The following is a 7,394-nucleotide window of genomic DNA, read 5'->3' as shown; positions in this document are numbered from 1 at the left end:
ACAACCATATATATCTAGTTAGGTCCAGGCTGACTGAGCCTGTCATGTCACTCAGCGCCCTAGTTACATCCCGTCTGGCTACCCCTGCAGGGTTCCAGAGGGACAGAAGCCTCCGTTGGGGAGCTGGATCGCTCCACGTGCACCCTAATGCCCCGTGAATTTCAGCAAATTCCTGAGGCATGAGGGCAACTCGGCAGATGTGGGAAAGGGCTGGCAGGGAAAGGGTTAATTGTGTGGCCAGCTGCCATTTAGAGGGAAACACAGGCCTCTTCCACAGAAACGTGCAGATTCCAACCTGACTAGCGCGTATGGAGGGGAGAGGACAGAGCGTCCCTCGGACATTTTCCACTAAATATGAATGATCACATTTCTGAATGTAAAGGGCTGGGATGCAGCACAAAGGCAGAGCCCTGCAAGCAGGTTTAACATAACTCCTCCTCCCGGCTTCCTCCGCCCTTCCACATCTGACCTTCCCCTCAGCTTACACCACACGGGGTCAGCTCTGGCCCTGGAGATAAAAGGGAAATCGGAGAGCAAGTCTGTGCAGGCAGCTCTTCTGTTTGCAGATACTGGACATTCCACCCCCCGGCTGCACTACAGGGACACAGACCTTGTTACTCAGCCTGATATGGAATACGGACCCGGGAGAAGGACCTTGCCTGTGGACGGGTGAATGCAGCCGGCTTCATCGCTTCACTCAACATCCTATGATACCAAAGGAATGGTAAAAATCAATCAAAATTCAAAGTAATCAAGGGACAAGAAAAAAGCCAAAGCTGGTGACATTGGGCAGGTCCACCCTCGAGAAGGTTGGTGGTCTGAGTTCCTCTTTGCTGCATTCACTTTGACCAGTATGCACAGGTTTTGTGCTTGTATAATTCGCAGTGAAGGGGTGTTTTTTACTAGGGACCTGATTATGTGGGTGTAAAAGTGTTGGTGGATGGAGCACTAGATTGGGACTCGGGAGAGATAGCTTTTATTCCCGGGCTTGCACTGCTTGGTGACCTTGAGAAAAATCCCAGCATTCTCATGCCTCAGTTTCCCCATCTTTAAAATGGCGATAAAGACACCATTTTCTTTGTAAAGTGCTTTGAGATCTATGGAAGAAAACTTCTGTGTACAGCTAAGTATCTGTTTAGCTCATTCCCCTTCCTATATCTGAATAAGCTCTGCTTGTATAAACATTTTTATTCCAATCTGATTTGGTTCACACTAGGGGGCTTGTACTCTTTTAACTATGCCACGTAAAGCAGTACAACTTTCGCCTATAGACAAGCTCAGGAAATCTTTATTGCATGTTTGACTGGCCAGGCTTCTGCTTTTTCAGTCACCAGTTTGCTCTTGAATGAATATTGATTGTGCAACAGAGGCAAGGGGCTTTTATGCTGAAGTAAATGTTGAACTCACTGACCAATGAAAAAGTGGAGGAATGCAGTGAGCCTGGAAATCCAAGACAGCGTCTGAACTGTAACTGTACTCAAAATAAGAGAGTTCTAGTTTGATATAACTTAAATAATTAAAAATAATCTTAACTGATATAAAAACAACAAGGAATCCTATGGTACCATAAAGACTAATAGATTTAATTGGGGATAAACTTTCGTGGATAAAAACCATTTATTCGGATGCATGGAGTGGAAATCACAGAGGCTGGGAGTATATATATATATATATATATATATATCTCAAACGAGGGGAGTGAGGGGAGTTGCTTTTGTAGGTGTAGGACCTGTGTTAACAAGAGCAATGTGGCTCACTCCCAGAAGTTGATGCAGATGTGTGACTATAGGGAAAATGCCTCCTTAGTGAGATAACCAATCTAAATCCTTATTTAGTCCTAGACCAATCATGTTAAATTTTGCAAATGAATTGCAAATTGAAATTAAAAGTAGATTATACATAAATCAGACTTTCTTATTTTGAAATGTGTCCCCCACACTTGCACCTGAAATACAGGCGAACCACAACTTGCGACGCGATTGGTTCCCATGGAAGTTGGGGGTGTTGTAACTCGAATCCTCATTGACAACAGGCACTGTGCACCATCGTAAAATGCGGGCTGAGGACGTAAGACAGGGGTTTTTGGCCCCTTCTGCACTTTAAAAAAAAGTTGTAAGTGGGGGGGGGGGTCATAACTCGGGGGTGTCCTGTAACTAAAAGTGTAAATTACGCCCATTTAGTTATTTTGGTTCTAGTTACTTTGTACATAAGCCCCCAGACCAACATCTGACAGTATTAAAATAGGTTATCCTTTAGAGTTAGTGACTTATCTTTGCAGGGACAATAGTTTTGTTACTAAATCTAAGACAATGTAACATGGATATTAAGTGGCTCACCCATGGCTTTTTCTTCGAAAAGATGCTCTCACAGAAAATCTTTGTTTAGTTACCAACTATGCCACAGCTTCCCTGCAAGATGTTGGGCAAGTCATTTAGGACAGGTATATACTGTAGCGGCTACACAGCACAACTGCAGTGCTGCAGCTGTAGTACAGATGCTTCCTAGATCGACAGTAGAGGTTTTTCCATCAATGTAGCTAGTCTACTTCTCTGAGACGCGATAGCTAGGTTGACCTATGTTGCATTAGTATCAGGAATTAGTCGACCTATGTTGTTGAGGGTCCAAATTTTTTATAACTCTGAGTGACATAGCTAGGTGGATCTAGTGTTGACCAGACGTTAGGCTCCTGTCTTCAAAGATAGTCAGGTGAACATAAGAACAGCCATACTGGGTCAGGACCAAAGGTCTGTCTAGTTCAGTGTCCTGTCTTCTGACCATAACCAATGCCACGTGTCCCAGAGGGAATGAACAGAACAGGGAGTCATCAAGTGATCCCTCTCCTGTGACCCTTTCCCAGTCTCTGACAAACAGAGGCTAGGGACACCATTCCTACACATCCTGGCTAATAGCCACTGATGGACTTAGCCTCCATGAATTTATCTAGTTCTTTTTTGAACCCTGGTCTTCACAACATCCTCTGGCAAGGAGTTCCACAGGTTGACTGTGCATTGTGTGAAGAAATACTTCCTTCTGTTTGTTTTAAATTTGCTACCTATTCATTTCATTTGGTGACCCCTAGTTCTTGTGTTATGGAAGCAAGTACATCATTTTTTTTTAATCTACTTTCTCCACACCAATCATGATTTTATAGATCTCTATTGTCTCCTCCCTTAGTCTCCTCTTTTCTAAGATGAAATGTCCCAGTCTTATTAATCTCTCCGCATATGGCAGCCTTTCCAAACCCCTCATCATTTTCATTGCCCTTTTCTAAACTTTTTCCAATGCCAACTCCTATTGATTTCAGTGGGAGCTTGGCACTGAAAGATATTTGAGGACTGGGGTGTCCAGTAGTAAAATGAGGATAATACCTTCTCTGTCTTGTTTAGATAGACTGTAAATGCAATGGGACAGTGACTGTCTCTTGCTATGCATATGTACAGATTCTAGTACAATGAAGCCCAAGTACCCCCCAATCACTCCCCACCCCTCAACTGGGCCTTTGTCCCAGGGCTTCCAGTAATCAACCATCTTCCTCTGAATCCTACTGGGCCTTGCATCCTGAGCCCCCAGCACCCCTTCATCTTTCCCCAACCCTGCAAATGGCCTGACTCCCCAACCTCCCCTGCCCCCCAACTGGTCTCACACCCCAACCCCCCCATCTTCCTCCTGCCCCCCCACTGGCCTCACACCCCAACCCCCCCCATCTTCCCTCCACTGGCCTCACACCCCAACCCCCCCATCTTCCCTCTGCCCCCCACTGGACTCATACCCCAACCCCCCATCTTCCTCCTGCCCCCCCCCCCCCACTGGCCTCACACCCCAACCCCTCATCTTCCTCCTACCCCCCCAACTGGTCTCACACCCCAACCCCCCCATCTTCCCTTTGCCCCCCACTGGACTCATACCCCAACCCCCCATCTTCCTCCTACCCCCCCAACTGGTCTCACGCCCCATCTCTCCTGCCTCTCCTTACAACCGGGTCCTAGCTGGTTTCTGGAAGGCGCGGTCCCTTTAACACCCCCCCCCCGGCGGACCGTACCAAGTGGCGCCCGCGGGGGGGGGGTCAGCGCCTTTGTTCGCTCCCGGGGGTAGGGTCGGGGATCCCCTCAGTGCGGGCGCGGAAGGGGGCGCAGGAGCGCGGCTGCTCCGGCGGCGGCGCAGGAGGCGGCGGTGGCAGCGGGGCCAGGCTCGCCCCGCCCCGCTCCGGGGTGGTAGGTGCCGCCGTACGTGCCGGGCCGGTAGCGCTGGGCCCAGCTGCAGCCGCCACGGAAGAGCCGCAAGGTGGGTCCGCCGCGCTGGGTCCCTCGCCCCCCGCAGCGCTGGGAGGGGAGCGGGGTCTAGTGGGTAGAGCTGGGAGACGTGATGTCTGGCTCCTATCCCCGGCGCTGGGAGGGGAGCAGGGTCTAGTGGTTAGAGCTGGAGGGGGAGGCAAGACGCCTAAGTCCCCCCCTAATGCTGGGAGGGGAGCTGAATCCAGTGGTTAGAGCGGCTGGGAGGCAGGGCGCCTGGGGCCTCCCCATGGGGCTGGGGGGAGCGGGGTCTAGTTGTTAGAGCAGGAGGACTGGGGGGGAGTGAGGTCTAGTTGTTAGAGCAGGGGGGCTGGGGGGGAGTGAGGTCTAGTTGTTAGAGCAGGGGGGCTGGGGGGGAGTGAGGTCTAGTTGTTAGAGCAGGGGGACTGGGGGGAGTGAGGTCTAGTTGTTAGAGCAGGGGGGCTGGGAGGCATGAGACCTGGCTCCTCTCCCCGGCATTGGGAGGAGAGCAGGGTCTAGTGGTTAGAGCTGGGGGGAGGCATGGCGCCTGACTCCTCTCCCTGGCATTGGGAGGAGAGCAGGGTCTAGTGGTTAGAGCTGGGGGGAGGCATGGCGCCTGACTCCTCTCCCTGGCATTGGGAGGAGAGCAGGGTCTAGAGGTTAGAGAGGTAAGTTGAGGGGCAGGCCACCTAGGTTCTGTTTCTGGCTCTGGTGGATTTGAGCGGGGGGACTTGGGGCTCTGGATTCTGCCCTTATCCCTGTCTGAGTGCTGACAGCATTCTCTTAGAGCTGTGTGCCTCTGGGGCTGTCATGCGCCCTGTAGCTAACTAGGACTCTTTAGGAGAGCTGGGTGAAATTTTTCAAATGAGAGGTTTGTGGCAAAATGCAGGTTTAATTGACCTGACGCTGTTGGCAAATTAGATGACAGGCTGTCAAAAATGCAGTGTCTCAGAAGTAAAAAGGCAAACCTGTGCCTTGCCCCTCTCTTCTTGCGTAGGCAGGGCCCTCAACTGGCATGTGGGGACCCAGGTTCAGATCCCTGTTCTGGAGAAGGGGTTTGAATTGCGATCTCTTCTTTCCCTAGGTGAGTGCCCTAATTACAAAGCTACAGGCTGCACCTTTCTCAGTCTCACTTGTCGGAGCTGTTCCACTTCATATACATCGCTTCCTATCAAGTCCTCATGCTCTTTTTCTGGCCCAATGACTGTTCAAGTGTTTTTAATACAAAATGGAGTAGCCTCTACAGGAGATATGGAGGGAGACCTCCCTCAGAGTAGCCTGTATCCTGGTAGCTCTGCAGTCCAGTGATGTCTGTACCCACCTAGCACCTGTGCTGTGGCAGAGCTCTATTTTGGCTCTTGAAATGCAAACTCTTGTATTATCTCTGCATTTTCTCACCATGTAGGCAGCTTGGTCATGGATATCTCTTTCCACCTTTCATCTATCCCTAGACACAGGAACATCACTAGGAGTAGTGGGATGAAGTTTAAAGAAATGTAGGCTGAATAGACTGAAGAACAGTCTCCCTGAAGGAAGTGGTGAGAGATTTAAATATAGATGGGGTAAGCTGCAGTGATATAATGGCCAAGATTACTCAAAGGAGTGGATTCTGTCAGCTTTTTTCACTCATAAGAGTAAGTGACCCATCTTGGGCATTTTGACTGGGTTGTAGCCAGATATTTTATGCAACCTTGGTTGAAAGGGGCTACCGTAGCTAAAATAAGCCATTGGAAGAGTGGACCTGATCGAGAGAAAAGGACTCATTTGTCAGTTTGTCAAACGGGATGAGTTGTACCAGTGAAGTTCTCTTGCACTTTCACCTTTCTGGGTTTTTTTTTTTTGTAAATCAGAATTTGTTCCATTGCTAACTCACAGGCCAGAAGCCAAAAAGAACCAAGACCCCCATTCAGTGCTGCTACTTAATATATTCCCCAGTTCTGAATGGGTTTGCTTATGGAGCCTTTAATTTCAAAATGTTTCAAGACTCTGCGTAGTGGTCACTTCATCCACTGCTGAAATGTAGGCACCTCTGGAGCAAAACAGGGTAACAGCTTTCAGGAACGCATACTGACTGCCATTGCAACAGGTCAGACTTGGCATTTGGCTGTATCTTGACCCTGTTGGAATGCCCTGTTAGCACCAGGCTGGGGCGTTAATTCAGAAGGAAGAGCACCACCTACTGGATTACCAGTGCCACTTTTTCATTCTTTTCATTAGCATAAACTTAAAACAACAACAAATAGTCTGGTAGCACTGTAAAGACTAACAAAACATGTAGCTGGTATCATGAGCTTTTGTGGGCATTGCCCACTTCTTCAGATGAGGGTAGCATGGGTGTGGAATGTGACTGCATTTTTTGACAGCTCTCTTCTGTGAGGCTGTGTTTATCTAGCTGTGAGAGCAGCAGCAAGGCTGTCTGAAAAGGTCTGTCATTTTTCCTTCAGGCCCTCAAGTGTGTGTTTTGAACATTCAAGTCCTCTTGAAAGTGTTAAAAAGCAACAAACATAGCCCAGGATTGTCCTCAGAATTTATGTGGCCCTATTCCCCCCCCCCCCCCCTCCATGCCTCCACATGACTTTTCTCACTCTCAGCTCAGGGCCTCCTGCGTTTTCCCTCTCCCATCTTGATTTCCCGTGGGATGTTACTTGGGAGAGTTCGGCAGGGAAGGGGTTAATGCCTCATCTGGGTGCTGCAGAGGTTACCACTCGGCTGGGCTTCCAGGTTCAGTGTAAGCCAGAGAGCTCCAGCGAGAGGAGATCTGGATTCAGGCAGCGTTGCTGATGGGAATGCAGGGAGCGGGGAAGAGGCTGCTGCCCCAAGGCCTAGCAATTTAAATGGGCCCAGGGACCCGGGCCCTTTAAATTGTGACTGGAGCTCTGGACAGTGTGAGCCAGGTGGTGCTGAAGGGGCGGTTGGACTAGCCCCCTGCCCTTCCACATCCTGGAGCTGCCCTCTCTCCATTTGTCCAGGGGCTCAGCAATTCCATCTGCGGCCTTGGGCTCAGCCAGCCTGTGGCGGCCGTCAGATAACCGCCCCTGCACACGTTGACAAGACTCGCCACTAGGACGGCAGGAGTGGGTCAGCTCCTGCACATGTGTGAGCTGCCCCACTCTTACCTGTAGTCCCAGTGGTGCCCCAAATTTT

The 7,394-nt window shown here is 49.9% G+C and overlaps 1 protein-coding gene across 6 annotated transcripts in view; it reads left to right on the top strand.

The window, feature by feature from the left end:
• The first annotated feature begins 406 nt into the window (after positions 1 to 406).
• Positions 407 to 7,394, top strand: part of POR (cytochrome p450 oxidoreductase) — a 59,094-nt gene continuing 52,106 nt past the window's right edge. For 2 of the 6 annotated variants that reach the window (XM_075904940.2, XM_006113299.5), the window contains exon 1: positions 407 to 724. The gene's annotated coding sequence lies outside the window, so the exon portion shown is untranslated. Of the gene's footprint in view, positions 810 to 4,098; positions 4,282 to 7,394 lie in introns of those variants that run through there. The other 4 variants (XM_006113300.5, XM_006113298.5, XM_075904939.2 and 1 more) reach the window with 4 other exon arrangements.

This window comes from Pelodiscus sinensis, chromosome 21, assembly GCF_052426305.1.
Source record: "Pelodiscus sinensis isolate ZL-2025 chromosome 21, ASM5242630v1, whole genome shotgun sequence".
NCBI classification, from domain to species: Eukaryota; Metazoa; Chordata; order Testudines; family Trionychidae; genus Pelodiscus; species Pelodiscus sinensis.
Note: the sequence above shows the minus strand (reverse complement) of the source record. Positions and strands in the feature narration are given on the sequence as shown.